This window comes from Sabethes cyaneus, chromosome 3, assembly GCF_943734655.1.
Source record: "Sabethes cyaneus chromosome 3, idSabCyanKW18_F2, whole genome shotgun sequence".
Taxonomy (NCBI): domain Eukaryota; kingdom Metazoa; phylum Arthropoda; class Insecta; order Diptera; family Culicidae; genus Sabethes; species Sabethes cyaneus.
In genome coordinates this window covers 51,069,655-51,088,623 of record NC_071355.1, presented here as the reverse complement: position 1 = coordinate 51,088,623, position 18,969 = coordinate 51,069,655, and the positions used below count along the sequence as shown (strand labels likewise).

Here is an 18,969-nt window from a genome sequence, read left to right as displayed (position 1 = left end):
ATTTAGCTTCACTCCACCACCAATTATTATCCACATCTCGTGAAATTTTTTTCACTGAATGTTAACGAATTAGTGAAGAAACCATGTTTAAAAATTTAGTTTTTATACTTTTATTTGGAGTTTTACGCCATCGTGGAAAATTAAATGAAAATGTTTTCCCAGATAATATACATTCTGGATAGATCAGAAAATTTATTTCCATTTTCATAAAATAATATTTTCTCTGCGCTTCTTGGTTTCGGAGGTATGACTATCTAGCTGAGTGCCTGATCTTACTCAAGGTCCCTTTGTCTCTCACCCACTTGTACATCTATTATTGTAACGGAAATTCTCACAATGCAAGACACAAAATCCCTTTTCTTCATTTGAATGTCTCTACTCCTCTCGTCTGTTATCCCCCTGTTGTTCCCAAGCCACTTGGAATTCCGCCTTCTTTTCGGAAATCCCTATAGAGTGACAGCCTTTTTTGCTTATTTGAACCTCCCCCTAATGATTGACCACCCCATCTCCGTTCTTTATATATCCCCCTCGTGTCACTCAACCATTTGTACATCTGTTAACGTTCCAGCAACTTACATAATTTAAAACAAGTAAAACCCTTTTTCTTTATGTGGAGTTTTTCTCCATGCAAGGGACCACCACTCTTGATCAACGATCGTATTCTGATTCCCTCATGTCAAGGAACATGAAGAGCAACAACTATAAGAGGAAAATTTTTGTGTTATTAAGAGGTTTTATTGAGGTAATGTAGGCTATAGCACGAAGGACGGATAATGTGGAATACGAGAATTAAGCCATGCTAGTCACTGATCAGTCACTTGACTTCGAAGGATTATTATTCTATTAAGATTCGAATTCACGAGCATCAGTGCTCTTCAATGCAGCTTTTATAACCTTGTGGAGCTCCTCGATCTACGGAATAATGCCAATATTTCGATCCCAATATGGTAATATGCGCTTAAATGACCGATTTCTTATTAAACAAACGACTCCGAATATCGGTAGGTTTGGTAAGTGGCTGTAGGTAAGTGTGTCATATATTGTAGTGGCAGATTTAATGTGTGCCGCCGAATGCATCCTTCACACTTTCGATTGAAACTGTTTGATATGATCATTTGTGGCTCGATCGGCATGTTTCTCGAAGTTGTGTGGAAGATTTGAGCCTTATCTGTCATGACCGTGTTATTATTTATCTGATGAGGACGGGAGGAAAAATAGAGGGAATAAAAAGCGATGGATAAGAAATATTAAACGACTCAATTTACATACATATAATCGAGTAATTGTCGTAATCCAGGGTTCGCAACAAACCCATTAGTTTGGAACTTTTCCAATGACCCTTATGTTCATATGAAAATGTTCATAAAGTTTTGAATGCAAATGTCCCAAAACTTGTAAGTTCGTAAGCCTGTTCATTTCCAGTTAAACCAGAATTTCCAGGAACTCACCCAAACCAGATGAATGGCATTCAGAATGTTTAGTTCTAATTGTTATAATTGAGTTCAGTTTAGAAAATGGCGTAGTAACTACCCAGCTAATAGAGTTCCAGTAATTTCAGTTCACGTCAGTGAACACCAGCACCGTCTTGACTTTCATGCAAGGAACCGTCAGAAATTTTCTTTGCTAAACTATTTGAGAAAGTGTAACAGGGAAAAGTGGTCGGTGTTAAGTCAGACCGAACCAAGTGACAAAAATCTGATTTCGAGAAAAACGAAGTCAAAGTGTGCTGCTGCTGTGTAGTTTAAAGCTATCGATCGTTCGAAATCATTTCATATCTCTGGATGTTTGCAACATTTGTATGATCTGATTAGAGTAAAATGTAGCTTACGAAATTCTTAATCGTTTGCTGTCATTAACTTATTTTTTTAAATGTTGCGTTTTTGTCCGGTCTGATTTAACACCGACCAAGTATTAATGAGCGTTATATCGCTATGAAAACTTGACAAGTGTAACTGTTTGGGACTACAATCAAGTATGGCCAATGAAGTCATCTACTAGTCTGCCAAACGCCTGTCACATGTACTCGAAACGCACCTCTTGTTGGAGGTATTTGTGTAGAGGTGAAAGCAAAGCCTGGGTGTTAAATTCGGTTTTCGATATTGGAACTTCTGTTTTTCATCATCAGACTTTGCAGTTAGCTATTAGAGTACAGGATAATTACGAGGCTAGTGTTAGGATTTTATCAACTTTAACAGCCTCTCTCAGCTGAGATGCTAACTGGCTACGACCAGCGTCGTATCTCGGCGTCATCTGGAAGGTTTGTGTAGAGGTATACTATTAAAACGGCGCTGGGGGTAGCTGGAGTTGTGTTGAATGCTCCTGATACATATTGCCATTAATAGTTCAACTGTCAGTACAGCCAAAACTTCCTGCTTCTGTCAAGAGGTATGACACTTTATCACTTTTGATTACTGCGACCTATTAATGACCAGAATTAGTCACAAATAAGTTGCTACAACTCAATGCATTGAAGGTGTGCTACTGAGTTGTCCAAACAAAGTAAATATATTTAGATTTAAGACCCCAAGAATTACCATTCGCTCGTCCTCCTTATTAGGAAATCAACATTTGTTGACCAGTCAAGGTAAATCATGGCAAGGTACTGCACTTCATCAAGACATTGTGTCACTTGTTCATTTCAGCAGACATTATGTAGGCATTTTAATCATGAGAGCACAGAGCGTAAGCTGCATTGGTATTTACCGAGAGATCAGCACCATGTTTCCATAACACGTAACGCCTGTTGTATGAATTCAAATGAAGTAAAAATCAAATTAAGACGGATAACCCGGACTATGAAGTTTCTATAATAGGCCATCCACCGTAAGGTACTGTAAAATCCACAAACACTTCCCTTTCAAATGCATTTTTCTATAATGACTAAGAAGTAATCGGTTTCTAAGCATATGTTCTACCCAATTTACAATTATTGAAGACATGTCAATATAACAGGCCTTGTTAAATGAATAGCGTCCAAAATGGAGGCAAAAGAAACGTTATCAAATGCGCCTCCAAAATACAAGAAAGTTCCTATGCAAGATTCCTTTCGTGAAAGGGCAGTCTATTCATCATTCCCCAACAAAGTGGTTATTGACATCCACTTGTATGCATGTTGTTGTTGAATGAATTTTTCATGGATGTGGTGGTCAACAATTAACCACTCGGTTAGCCTCGAGGTACAATCTGTGCTCGAAGAGATCAACAGTCCTCCATGAAGGTGTATTCTTATATCTGTCGGCCCATGGATATGACTACTGAACTGCTGACAGTGTTTGTCTTTCTTAGTATCCCTTCTACCATCCTAAACAATTCATGGATTGCAGCGCTGTAGTCAGTCAATTTTCTTGCTCTCGACTGATATGTTAGATTTCAAAGTTTAGTTTTTTTAAACTGCTTACTTTTTAAAATCAACCAAAGCCTGGCTGAAGGAAATTAATTAAAACTGCGGAGCAATGTTTACGTTTTTTGTAATATCGTTTGCCATTGTGGGCAGTTTAAAATGAAGGAACGATTCACATTTGAATTCATTCATTGTCGAGTATGAATGAATGTAGAGAGCAACACGAACATGAATGCAAGTGATTCGCAGGAATCGATGGTTTCAGGTTGGCAATGTTGAGTTCATTTTATCTGTACTAGAAAATTGACGAAGGGACGGTTGAAGGAAGTAATGAAATTGTAGAGTGAAGGAGAAAGAGTGGAAAGACGTGAAGGGGGGGGGGGGGGGGGGGGGTTATTAGCGGCTACGCTTAACAAGTAGTCGTTGTGACTCCTACCTTTGGTCTAATGCTGGAAGGTGCATGGGTCGAACCAAGCTATCATCTGAGATTATAATCGGATTCGAGCCCACAACACCCGCCAGGGCATGTGGCTCGCTGGTACTAATGTAGCTTTGAACCATAGATGCGCTGGACAAAAGGAGACTGCACAACCCCCTTATTAGGCGCGTGACGTATCTTCAAATTCCACCATCTGGTGGGTTGGGTTATTTATAGACACAAATTGTGCCTCTTCCTGTAAAAAATAATAGCTCAACCAATAACAGGCAGCTCAAAATACTGAAGTTTTTGGAGCGTCTAGAATACGAAACCTGAAATTAAATAAAAAAGAAAGCTTTCCAATTAAATTTCACTACGTACATTTCGGCTTTGGCTTCATCAGTGTCTGTTTACATCGCAAAATGGGCATACTGAAGGGAAAAAAGAAAAAGAAGACCAACTTTGATTTTTTCAGCCATCTTTTCTTCTTCTTTTTCGTTTTTCTTCAGCTGTATTTAGTTTACAAAGCTCAAAAGATACAAAAGTCTTTGCCAAGCTCCTACCAACAAAAAAAGGTTTGTTCCAATACGTTGTGTAGTTTCTGAGAAAAAGGTACATAAAGTTTAAAAATAGTGGTTTTTCAGGTGCGGCGTTTTATTGCGTCGAGGTTGTTCCACGCCGCACTGGAACGCTTATGTGTATGATCATTTTTCGGCCACTTTCCGTGATCGGATAATTAAAAATTAGTATCAAAATAAGCGGAAAAGACTGCAGGATCAAAATCTGAAATAAAAAGATAATGATTTTTTTTTAAATTTTTAATCGTTTATATCCCCTTTATGTGGTTTTAACCATTGGTCATTCACCGTGCATATTGCACTTTTGACGACTTTTTGAAATGATAAATTGTCTTATATCGAGGTATCCCTGTAGATTATTTTTATTAAAATACTTCAAATGATTTTGAACATCATTATTTTGCATCACATGGTGTGAGTAGAGCCTGATTGACAAGGTTTGTCTGGAATGTCGTGAAATTATTATCAATTAGTCTTGAAAGGTATTGCTTGATATTAGCTGCGTTCAAAGAAGAAAGGTAGCTACTGGGCTTTCGTCGTTCCCAATCGTGCTTCAAACCGCAGAAAAAAAAGACATTTGCAACCGAGTGAATGGGTTCCTATTCCTACAGCGTTTGTGCAGCAGCTTTGCTGCTAATCCCCGTGCAAATCACAGCATCAGTGTGTTTACTGCCTTGACAAAGTTGCACTTTTACTGGAACACTGCAAACTACACCCGACCCAATGTTATTTGCGTCGAAATGGTGGGCCAATAAAGTGCAACTATATATATAAAAAAATATGGTTTGGTAGCGCTGTTATGGGTTTGCAACCCACCACCGCTAGGGAACACCTGTCTCGGAATTGGGTAGAATGTGTGCGCGGGTGCGTCAGTCAGTAGTAGCTCTAGTGTACAGGCAACTAACAACTACTTTGTCGCTTTAACGTTGAAAATAGTGGGCTGCTGCTACCATCCACCAATGAGTGAGCGAGTCGTCGGATTTTTATGGCAAACGCTAGAATTGGTCGGTCGGATTGCATCACGGACAACAAGGGCGGAGGCATTAAGAACAATTTTAGTAGCAACAGTTGGTTTGTACGCGGGAATCAAAAGTAACTTTGTTACAAGTTTCGTGTGCATATCTCTAGAGGAGAGAACTGCGGTTACAAGTGCAATTTTTGGAAATAAAGTTTCTAGAATGAAATTTACATTGCGTTTCTCTAAGAGAAAGTTTTGTTTTTCGTATATTTTCTAGTACGATTAAATTTTATCAGTTTCGTTGTTAATTCAATCGCTAGGCTAAAATAGCTTACGAATGCTGTTTTCCTGATAAACGATTACTTAAGAACTCCGGTTTGCTACAGCCGATAGACTATCAGATATACTTAAACTGTTCACATGAAATTTAAAAATTGAAACAAGTTCGATAATTAACCCTAGAGCGGTCGCGTTAAAAAAAGTTACGTAAGCGGTCGCGTCGTGTACTGAGTACACGGCGAATAATACTGCCTATATCTCAGGACTGACATGAGATAGAAGGTTGCGGTTTTCGACAAAGTTGTTTATCTATTCAAGACGCATCTGGAAACGAACAATAAAGTTTGAAAACTGATCCGCTAGATGGCGCAAATGGCGACCAAAACAAATGATTCTAGAATCTCGATGCTAGATTCTCTAATATCTCAGGACTGAGAAGAGATAGAAGGTTGCTGTCTTTGGCAAAGTTGTTTATCTGGACGAGATCAGTCTGACTGTGGACAATAAAATTCGGAACTGATACGATAGATGGTGCTTATAACGAGCATATTGATTTTTTTGGAATATCTCAGAGTCGTGACGAGATAGAATGTTATTGTGTTCTACAAAGTTATTTGTTCGAACAAGACACATTTGGTAATGCATAACAACGTTTGAAACTGTCTCACTAGGTGGCGCACGTGGTCAAACTATAATCTTATGATGATATCTCATAACCATGATACGATAGAAGGTTGCGGTTTTTGACAAAGTTGTGTGTCTAGACAAGACGAATTTGAAAATGATCGGTCAAATTCGGAACTGTCCCGTTAGATGTCGCAGTTGGTAAAATCATATTTCTATTTGCGATATCTCAGCTTATGTCGAATAAACGGTAAAATGGCTTATCTGGTCTGGAAGAGAACACCAAAATGTTTGCAAATAGTATTCTTTTGGCGATTTTCCCAAAACAGAGTTTGTGTATCATCGACAATGTTGACAAACTGAATAATGCACATATCTCACCTAGAGATACATGATACTTATTCAACTTACCCAAGTAGCACACTTACGATACTTTTATTTATATCAATTTATTAATGACTCACATTAGTTGTATAACAATTAGTTGTACAGTTTTATAATGAGTATGTTATTAGGGAAGTTTGCTATGGTATGTTGAGGTAATGCTTTAAACATTAGAATGTTAGACACTTACCATTATGTTATGTTGACACTTACCATAAAACAATACAAAACGAGTATTTGTTTGTTTCATTTCCTGCTATGATAATAAGAATGAAAAATGTGCATTAGGAAACAATCCCGTAATATTCTTATTACGGTCACTTATATCATACACGAAATAACACACACGTAATACAAGGAAAGAGTAAAGAACTGGAGCCCAATGAAAAAAGTAAGATGTATACAAATGAGTATCAAGAGAGTGCACTTCAGTCGTGTTGTCACGTTAGCAAAACAAATAGCTTTGGTCCAATCATCACGCCCACGTTAATAAATTGCAAGCATCACGTTAATAAATTGCAAGCATCAACGTTGCCATTAAGCCCGTCAAGTTTGCTCCGGGCTACGATGCTGGCCCAACAAGCCAGTCGTCGTATGTTCGAGTCTCGACTGGGTGGTGCCGCTACAGAGTTAATAGGATCTTTGCACTAGCCCAGTGATTTTCCTGTACTCTAATAACCGGCAGCGAAGTCTTTCGATAAAGAAGGGTCAAGTTCTGAAGGACGTTTATACCCATGCATGGTTTTGCTTTGCTAATAAATCTAGATTTTACCAGATTTTTTTATTGCATGCCAGCCAAAGTTCAAAATCTTCCAGATATTTGGTAATGTCCCAGATTTTTGCCAGATTTCTGTTTCTCCGTTCTGCAAAGGAGTCATCACTCCTAATTTCAGACAACATTTTATATCTACGTTGAACAAAACTGGCAAGACGTTTCCCGAAAAAGTCCTCCCCATCGGTCAAATTGATCGCCAGATTTTGGCCAGACATTTATTCGTGTTTACCAGATTTTCGAATAAACCTATCAGCGACCCTGGGAAGAATAGAGACTCAAACACTCTAAAATATTTTTGAAGAATGTGATGGAAACGCAGCACAGGTTTCCAGGAATCTTTTCCTGGTGATATTTCTATATAGACGATGTAGACGACGAAATTGCTTCGTCAAAAGCATGTTGATCAGTCTGTGCTCTTCATCTTGTCTTTTGATAAAAGTTGAAGCAATACGTATCAATTGCTTCTGTCAGGAAACTATAAAAATAGCTGTTGATTGGCTGGAATTGACAACGCAGTCAATGATAAAAAGGACAACGATGCGTTATCTAACGTGTTTTGACTACAGAAACCACTTTGTAGCGAACAGCAGTGTTCTATGTCATCATGGTTCCGCAATATTCCGAAAATAATTTGATTTTCTCATCATCTCCACCTACTACTGACTTAATTCCGAATTTAATTTACCATCATCGGAAGTATCTTGACCTGATAAACAACTTTGTCGCAAACATCAACCTTCTATCTCGTCATGGTTCGGAAATATCGCCAAATGAATTAAATTTCACCGTATACTCCATCTAGCGGACTAGTTCCAAACTTCAGAGTTCGTTACCAAATGCGTCTTGGCTTTACAAACAACTTTGTAGTAAATAGCAACCTTCTAGCTCATTACGGTTCTAAAATATTCCAAAATGAATTTAATTTCTTCATTATTAGCGCCATCTAGCAAATCAGTTCCGAACTTTGTTGTATATCACCGGATGTGTCTCAACTAGATAAGCAATTTTGTCGAAAGTCGCAACCTTCTATCTCTTCACAAACTTGAGCTATTGCCCGCCGTGTGCTCAGTACACGACGCGACCGCCTGTGTAACTTTTTTCATTTCAAAAAAGTTACGTTAGTGGTCGCGCTGGTGTACTGAGTACACGCGCGCAGACACACCATTTTCACAAGCACCTTTCGACCACTTTTTTTATTTCTTTTTGCTATATTTTGGCATCATTAGAAAGAGGAAGAGTAGATCTTCGAATACAACCAAAACCTGGTGTAATTTGATTCAAATTTCGATTATTTTTTCGCGTTTTTTGAAAACGCGTGTACTCAGTACACTAGCGCGACCGCTCTAGGGTTAAACTAGGAGGTGTGTCCGATCCGAACAGACTAAAAATTAAAGCTGTATGATTCAAAACCTGCATGTGCTAGGTTCGGTTCGGGAATCCACGGAAATGTGATAGCCAAATGGTAGGTAATAATTTCCTAGCTGAACATTAAATGCAAACCGTTGTTTGTTATGCACGCTGCTGTGTTCAATCTGTTGCTCCAGTTTCGCTCATGCACGCATGAACAAACACTGGCATAAGCTAAGTCTTTACTCGCTTTTTTCGGGGGGTTTCCTAAATATAAATCCGCTCTGACACAGACCTAGTTTCGGTCGGTGCTGTAGAAATCGGAACACATCGTTGCGGTGTTTCTTTTACGGTGGCGGCCTGTAACTGTCGGCTTTAGGTTGGTTGCCTTGCCGGTTATCAGTTCACAGAAAAAAAATCGAAAATGCGCTAATCATTCTGAATGACGTGCTCTGGGAATGCGTCGTGGAATTTTTAGTCGCTGATAAGATTGCTGCGAGCTGTTGCCAGTTAACAGTGTTCGCTGTGCAATCAATCAATTAGCAGTTTGTTCTGCAAGTTCAGTTGGAGACAGACTTATGGCAGACTGTCCGGTGCATGCGTGATCTAAATTTATGCTTTATTCAACTTTGTTAATATAATATCTGCCACCTTCTGATCGAAATCTAAATTTATTTGGCTATAATTGTTAAAGATCCTTTTAACATCATATTTAAAGTCAAGCTTAGTAGATGAAAGTTCGTTCGCTTTGAACGTGAATTAGATAAAACTGTTAGGCAAAAATTGACAACCCGCTTCTGGACGATTTCGAAATTCAAGCGCTTTTTCGTATACTGTTACTACCCCATCTGGAACGGATACGAATGCCGACACCGATAATAATGGCGCTCTATTTCAACAATCCACACTCGTGCGCCTGCAGTAATCATCGCCCCGCATAGCAAACAACAATTGCGCGCGATGGCGCAACAGCACGCGATTGAACAATTCCAACTAATACGAGCTGCAACGGCGTGACTTTGGTGTTGCCTAGAGGATGCTAATGGCGCTAAAGGTGGCGCTTTGCAGCCACTCAGCAACCAGCCAGCCACGATAACGTGTTATCAGCCGCGGCGCATTGTGATAGAGAAAAGCAAATGCGTCATAATCTCACCGAGTATTCACGTGCCAGGTGAATTGTGTGAGACACCGGCCGTAAAAAAGCGGTCCAAGGCCATTTCAGATTCATGCTTGCCGCCCGCAGCGATTGGCCTATATTTTCGGTTGGACAGCGATTTGGCCTTGTAGATAATTATAATGTCCGTTGAACGGATGATGATACGCAGTCCACGCACGATTCACTCGGTGTAGTTTGCTTGGCGACTGTTGCTCAACGAGAATCGTTTTCATATGTGTTACGGGTGTTGCAGCTGGAAAATATGATGTGAAAGACGATTAATATCTTTTCAAATGGAATTATTTTCATAACCACAGCTTGAAACTGTTGAAACTGATGACTGTTGTAAAATAAGTGTCCTACGAATAGCTTGCTGACAATTTTACAATTGTAATTTTAGGCAAAATATTGGGCCAAGAATTCAGCAACCCATAAGTTAAGATGTGAATCCGTGTCAATGACTGAATTACTGGATGGGTGAAAACATGTCATTTGTGAACGGAGTAGTTTGGGCTGCAGTTAAGCCCTTAGGAATTAGCGTAGTTGCTAACGAAGGTATGATCTTCAATTCGTTATCGAGTCGGTCGCCGCAGCCTTCGGGCCGCCGCGTTGGGGTGAAGGTTCTCGATGAATGGATCCTACCGGCCAGGGTAGCCACCCGCAGATACACCAATGGCATACGCTACCTAATCCGTTCTGGGGCCCCGGGAAGTGCCCCTGACGTGGCCCGCAGTTACCTGCGTGAGTCCGGCACGCGTTGCGTGTTCGTGTATTCGGACGGTATGGCCCCAGGCCCCTATCCTTCTGCCAAGGCTTCGCAGAGGGCCTGCCGCTCCAATGGGAGACCACCGGCAGCGCGTAGGGCGGAGGCGTTTTACCTTCCTCGGGTGTGCCCAGTCGTCGAGCTAGCTCCGAATGGGTCTCCCTTGGATGCGTACCTCTTTGTCGTCCCAACAGGCGAAGAGATGAGGGAAACCGCGCTTCGTGGAGACTAGTCATCATCACCCCAGGCTGGTAAACGGCTGGATAATGCATACCTTCGGTGTCTTGCACACCTGTAGGCATAAAATAAACCCCCTAATGGTTTTCAGCCTCTCATCCAGCAACCCCTATCTCTACATCCTCGTGGTACCAGCCGGGATACGGACAACCAAGGCCGTATGCTAACAGAGAAGGGGGAATCATTGTCCTCGTGCCAGTGTGGCACGCAAAATAGTACTGTGACGATGGTCCTCCGGCGATACAGGGGGTTGGTGCAGGCCTTACGAGTCATCCACAAGCATCCTAGTACAAGAAGCAAATTATATTAATGCTGACGGACTAGATAAATACGGACCATCTACCAAAGCGGCACCGTCGTCCGCCACGATATAATCTCGAACGACGAACAAGCCACCGGAATTTGCTACTGAGTATGTGCGAAGCATTGAGGTAGCACTCTCGAGGACGGCTGAGGCGTGCAGTGGAAGGTGCCATTGGGTTCATTCAGTAGAGTCAAGGTAGCGACTGGCTCCACGATGAATGCCAACCCCGTAGACAAGAAGAGTCATTTTTTGGACCAAATCTTTTTAATTTTGGACGAAGCTCGTGTGGTAACACCACATCGTATTCAACAGCTACTCTTGTCAGGACTTCTGTTGTTGGAGCAATGGGTTTCCTACACTGGATCCTACTTGTCCTACTAATAATGGCTTGCATTATATTTCTGTTGTAGTCATCTAGTTTGGCACTTTCAAAAATATAATCCCTTCCAATTCATTTCGTTTCCCCACTGAATTGCAACGATTTCATTCGATGGATCATGTACCTAATGGAAAGAAGTCATTTTGGCATGAAGAGTTCACATAGAAAAAGTGAAAGGAGGTTCCCCATGGGTGCCCCTTTTGTCTGTTTATAATATTGTTTCATTCGAAAAGTCGCCACGTTGAATGAATGAACCTTAGGCTCTACAGATCAACCTCATGTTTTCGTGTTGACTTATCAATCAATCGAAGTTAGATATTTATTTATATTTTTTATAACGACAGTCTATCAAAGATGCGATGGAAATGCTAGAAGAAGGTAATGAAATATAAGTGTTTATAGTATCTCTAGAGTGAGACAAGACGTGCAAAAAAGTGGAAAATTGGACATGGGAAGGGTTTTTGAAGAAACACTTAGAAGTTCGTAGTTCACTTCTTTTTACCAAAAAAAAATTGGAATCTGCGCTTTCACAATTTAGATTCACGTGTGATAACCACAAGTCGGGCGATCACTTTTGAGAGCCTATACTAATTTACAATGATTACAGGTTGTTGACAATAGAAAACGGAAGCTATGACGGTTCAGACAAGCTTATTTCTCAAGTAACTTGTGTAAGTAAATAATCATTTAAATCAGTGGTGCCCAGGCATAGGCATGGCGTGGGTCAAACGAGATCGCCTCATGATGTCATGGGCCGCAAATTCCTCTGGCCATTCCTGCGCATAACAAACTGCAAAATATGCGGCAATAAAAACCATTTTTTGGGAATTACCCCAAGATTCAAACCGGAAAGCATTCGAAACTACAAAATGCACGAGGCATTACGACCAGGGACGTTAAATGTACTGGTTGGTGATAAAAATTTGAAGACTTTTACCATTTTATCTTGCTACCAGTCTTGCGACATGTTACTAGTACACAAGCACCGGAAAGAAATGCACGAACACTGAAAACATCTTTTGTTCTACATGTCAGACAGTCTTCGATATGCGGGAAAAAGTGTCACCAGTTTTGGAGACACTTTTTTGTATTCTCTTTTGCTGCTTTGCGTCCGTAAGCCAAACATACAGCTTTCCCCCAAACAACACGGTTTTACATAAGAAGGTTCCCAATACATCTTATTCTCAATTACTTCTCTATACTATTTCAACTATAACTGTAAGCATAAAGCGGCTAATGCATGTCATTTCTACACGACATTTTGCGTGAATGGTCGGCTAACGTATGAAAATGTTTGCTTATTATCATTTACATATTCTGATCATAGTCTCATAGTCTCGACACTTATAAGATAGGCACTGCCGGTACATAAACAGTACAGAGCGATGGTATTGGTTAAGAGTCTGACATGGCATTGCATGCTGGTAAATGTAATAGAAAAAGTGTAACCGTTTCGGTCCCTGATTACGACTGATTTGAGTGACTCCTGTATCATCAAAAAAGTCACTCATAAGTCCACCATCTCTCAAATCAGTCCGCGGGCCGCACAAAATATCTTGAAGGGCCGCATGCGGCCCGCGGGCCGTTGTTTGGCCATCACTGATTTAAATGATTAAGAGGAAAAATCTATACCGTGGACCCCCGCTAATTTTTATGATTGCTTATGCTAACTAACGGAGTTCGTTTTTAACTTCAACAACTGACAACCCTGAATATGGTGAAAGATTTATAAACTGGCCTCTTGGCTCTTTGCTGTTGTTTCGGTGGTTTGATCTAGTTGGTAGTTGTAAGTTCATTGAATGTTTCGTTCTCCGATCGAATTTTTATCAGAATCGGTGGACACATGAAGTGTGGAACAGATTAAACACAGTAATTCAGTACAAAAATCACGATTACTGACACTGTTTGATGATATCATGTTGATAGGCGGGATTCAAATTAAAGTGTTCAGATTAAAAACGGTCAAACAAACGGAGATCTTCGGTAATTGTATAAACCGAGCTTAGTGTGCGCTTCAAAAAAAAAGCTCATACGTAAGATTTGTAGTATTTTTGAAAATTCGGATACGAATAATACACTCTGCTGATCTGTTTTTCTACGAAAGAATAAGTTGTGTAAAAGTAGTTATTAGGCAGACAATTTGGAATTAGTGTAGGAAAATGTGAAACAGATATGTTCTCTCAGAACACCTCCCCCCTTGGAGAAAATGACGTAATTGTTGAAATCTACGACAATCTTCGAGGTTAATTTTAGACTCATTGCCTTGAGTGGGCTGATTACTGTGTATGTTTTTTTCTAGTCTTAATACTACTGATTTCAAGCAACAGCACCGAGGGGAAAACGAGTTTTCGAAACTCGGAAAAGTCTGTAGGTATCCATACTTTATGACAAAGACCTGTAATTAGAACCGAGAAATATATATCCAGATAAATCAGCATATCTGGCCTCGGTCAGTGTCCTGTATATCAGTCAAAATAGAAACAAAAAATCACAATAAAAGTCGTCCTATTCCATTTCAAAACTTTACAGATATTCGTTATAATTAATTACAGACCAATATTAATTATTTGTACTTTTATTTGTCAGGCCCTTTTGAAATATTTCTGATGAAACAGATTCGAAAGCATGAATGTTACTAAATTACGAAAGCAAAGTAATAGAGTAATTTCATGCTCTATTCTAATTTTATGTAATGATATTTTCCGCTTCACAAAAAAAGTACGTGAAAGAAAATTACCATCGGCGGTCTAATCAAATTCAACTCCGTGAAGGGTCAGGTTGGGGAACCCAGGCACGTTTCAGACATATTTATTGACTTCCTACGGAGGAAATAATATTGATTCACCATGCCATGGAAAGATGGAATGAAAATCTAATTTTCTACTCGTCAGTCACGAACTTTCCCTTACCCTGGGCCTGAGCTAGCAGCAGCAGCGAGCGGTTCCTACATAGTAGAGTCGGCGGCAGCAGCAGCAGCAATCGGCGACACGTTGTCAGGCTGGACTTTGAGGTTTCTTACCACTTCTGACAGCAATCACTTAGCAACTGACCGACCGGCGGCGTGGTTGAAGAAATTTGCAAGCAATTGCACACAAGGTCATCACCAGCTGCTAGGAAGAAATATGTTGGTAGAAGGGGTGTCAAGCGGGGAAAAGTTTCAAGATATTGCAAGCGCGTGTGGCGTCAGCTAATGGGCAAAGGAATTGGAATTAAGCAGAGATGAGCATAAAAAGTAAATATAGAGCAATGGTTAGTGTATGAGATGGCGGACTCATAAAAACGTTTTAATATCTAGAAAAAATGAAGTCAGAATGGCGTCAACTTTTTATAACCGGCTACTGAAATGTGTTAATCGTATTGTGTATTCAACATAAATATTAACCCTAAATAATATTTTTTCTGAGGAACATTAATTATTTCAATGTAAGCTTTGGGCTCATAGTTTTGTCGCATTTTTCTCATAAACTTTTACTGTGAAAATGAGATTTCAAGATTTGTCTTAATCTTTCGGCACTAAAACGCACGGGAGTATTCCACATCTGTTCCTGCGCTGTACCAAAGCGATACAAATTAACGGATACATTCACACGAGATTGATTTAGTTGATAAAGAAGCAGCGACTAATTTTGAGAATTATGCTAGCGCAAAGAAAGAAGGGAGGATTATTACATAAGCACAATAAGTGGAAACAAAAGAAGCCACCAGATGTAATCACCTAGTTTTTCAAAAGAATCACTACATCTAAAACACATCTTCTAAACACACCTTGTAAATAATCTTTCGAAACTGTCTCAATAAAAAGTATCCAATACGAAAAATGGGCTTGCAATGAGTTACAAAAGTTTGGTGTCCCACTTTTTGTCAAAGTCTAGGCAAGCTGCCTGTGATTCCATTGATATCTTTTCCCTTCTGATTCTAGCTCAACTACCTTCTTATAACGGTAGATGTATTTTCGTTTCTGTCGTTTTATTATTTTGTTTTGTTTATTATCTTCTGTCACGTTAGACTGGTTTATGACCAGGCATTTTTCTTTGCATTTCATAACTTTATTGAATTCAAAGTGATTTGTATAATTACTTTGATTACACACGACTCTAGACAAAACAAAACTCACTGTTATCGTTTTTACAATATTAAATAATATTTCGACTGGTGACGTCTATGGTGCTACACACCTACCCGGGGACTATTTAGCAGACGTGCGTGCTACCAAAGGCGGGGAAGTATATTTATAAATATACAATTTTATCGGCATTGTTGCTTGTCTTGACTAGACGAGACGAGACGAGACCATTTAATTATTCCTACAATACAATTCCTTCCTGTGGCTGCCTTGCGAATATTTCCTTAGTTCAATTTTGTTCTGATGATGTTCCGGTGCATTCTGTAATAATTTTATTTTCCTAAATATTATTGTGTTATAGTTGTAGATTTTAATTCTATTCTCTTATTTGTTTTTTATTTGATTTGTTTATGATCAATAACTAATTTGGGTCTTCCGAAACCATGGGAAACAAATAAATTGGTCGAGATCGGGATGGGTTCGTTCAACATTTAGTAGTTGGTATTTGACCATACATTAGACGCATGACGACAAAGTCATGATTTTATTCATGGATCTCACATCACAATAATTCGACTAGATCATTTGATGATTGATGTTAACATGTAGAAATGGAAATCTTTTTTTCGTCTTCCTTGAGGAAGTGGGTGTAGCGTGTAGGTACTGTACACAGAATATGAGCCACCAACCAGTCAGTGTTTGATAGGAAAGTAGGTGTTTGCGTTAGTGTGTGGGTTTTATTTGCCCTCTATCGATTTACATGTCCACCATGCGAGAGCGAGCACCACCGCGACACATAGTGTGTGCATCGATCCGTATCGCGTGGTTCACTGGTCACGCGAAACCATATGTCATAACTGACGGCGTCGTCATCAGAAATGTTCGTGATTTGGGCGCGTTCGTTTTCGCCAGACGCCGACATCCGATTTTCGGCTGCTCTTGTGCATAGTTAGGTGGGTAGGTATATGTTTGTCGTTACCAGCAGTTTGTTGTATGAAATGCTGACCTAGTAACGTTGGCTGTGTACTTCTGTGTAGCATAGATTTTCATTTTGGGTGAAATTTTTTGTGCGCTTACCGCATATTTAGCCACACGATCTCGCTAATCAAAACGCAAACATAAATGCTCTCAATCTATTCTGTGTCTGTGTCTGTTGTCAACAGCAGTAAGAATCGATAAAGTTCAGATGAGAAATAGTTTTCATATAGGATCATTTTGATAATTGAATTAACCTATGTGTTTCACGCTACTATGTGAATCGATTCTTAACCATCTTCCTTATTTTATCTGAAAATTTCCATATTCGTCAACATACCAAATTGCGAATAAATCAATTAATGCTTGGTACCTGAAGCAATCATCGCACGTTTGAATAACCTGTTAGATTTTTGTGTTATCGGTATGCAACAGTCCTGTGTCACGAGGTAATAATTCTGTAACATCATTGATAAACAACGAAAACAGTGGTGGCCCTAAGATACTGCCTTGAGGGACTCTGGAATTGTTATTAAACCAGCTAGGTTGTGGCGCTCTCAACTTCACGGCCATTTTACGATCCCACAGATACGATTTTAACCATGTAACCATCGTGACAGATATTTCGAGTTTATTATACTTAGCACACAACATCCCAGCCTTCAGGACAGTGTATACAGCGTCAATCTGGAGAATCCGATCAATGCCACGCAAGCAAAACGATGTGAACTCTAATAAATTGGTAGTTAAGGACCTGCCAGAGAAAAATTCATACTGAGCAGTTGAAATAGAGTTTTTTGTGCTGAACATTAGACGATCGTACACAATGGCTACTAGAACTTTCGAGCAGGCGGACAAACTGGAAATACCTCGCTACTGCTCCACATTACGTTTATCACCCATCTTGAACATCGGGAACGTATAAAACTCTTTCCAGATCCAAGGAAATAGTTAGCATTGCAAGATTAAAGCATCTTTAAAGATTAAAGAAGGAAGTTAACCACAGCTTTAAAGTAAATTGGCCACTCTACTTTTCGTTCTTACAGTAAGTATATACACTCAAGTTGCTTTTTACGTGTAGAATACGTTCTGTGTAAATCAAAATCGCGTAAAAAAGCGCGTAAATTTCGAAATTCGCGTGAAAAACCGCAAAAATTCCGAATATTGCGTGAAAAAACCGCGTAAATTCCGAAATTTGCGTAAATAATCGCGTAAATTTCGAAATTTGCGTGAAAAACTACAAGATATACAGCCCTAAGGGTTGTACGAAAGGATGACGTAGGACTATATCAGACCATTAGATCAAAGACTAATGTAAACTAAACTGCATATTTGTTGTCACCATAGAAAAAAATCCTGCCTCCAAAAATCCCCACATGCTAAATTTGGTTCCATTTGCTTGATTAGTTCTCGAGTTATGAGGAAATTTGTATTTTTTTTTCTAAGGGAGCCCCCCTGTTACGAGGGGAGGGGTCTCTTACTATGATAAGAACCTTCCCCGGCGCCAAAAACCCCTGCATGCAAATTTTTACGCCGATCGGTTCAGTAGTTTCTGAGTCTATAAGGAACATACAGACAGAAAGAGAGACAAACAGACAGACGGACAGACAGACAGATAGAAATTCATTTTTATGTATATAGATACCATAAAATTGCTGTTCATTTTATCTATCCAACGACACATAAATTGTTCAGTTTCGTTCAGTAGTTTAGTAGTTATTACCATTTGAAATCTTTCATTCAAATGTTACACTTTTATTAGTTTTCACAAAGTGCTTCCCGGTATAGTAAACAAAGACGTAGTCCTACGTTAAAAACGCGTAAATTCCGAAATTTGCGTAAAAAAATCGTGTAAAAAGCGACTTCAGTGTATTTTCTTTTGCCGATCGGTTTCGGGTAAGTTGTTACCCATCCAATTAATTATGTGTATGCAGCTACAAATTCAGTTTTGTAAAGTCGAAGAGCGGCAATACTATTGGTGCATCAGAGTCGCGCTCCATTGCAGATTGCTGTCAAATGTTTGTATTATTATTCTCCCTATTCGTGAATGTGTTTGTCTTCGATGCAGAAGTCACATTTACTGCGATGAATATTTCTGAAAGACTTAGCAATATTTTAGAAATTATTCCATTCCAACAGTGCGTTTCTCAAGGAATCAATGTAGGCCATTTTGTCTTCAAATCAATCGTTAACGATGTAGTTAAATTATCAGAAACCGGTTGCGTACTTGTCTATACTGACGATGTTGAATGGTATCTAACTGTGCCTTCCATCGACGTCGTCGATTATCGTCAACTTCGAAGATTAATGTTGATAACAGTGTGAACTTGTGCAAACTTCAAGTTATTATATTATATCTCTTCAAAAACTTCAGGTTGTTACATTCCAT

General features: G+C 39.5%; 1 protein-coding gene across 4 annotated transcripts in view; it reads left to right on the top strand.

The window, feature by feature from the left end:
- LOC128744091 (dual specificity tyrosine-phosphorylation-regulated kinase 1B) overlaps positions 1-18,969 on the top strand; it is a 105,767-nt gene that overhangs the window by 32,506 nt on the left and 54,292 nt on the right. The gene's annotated exons all lie outside the window — the stretch shown is intronic.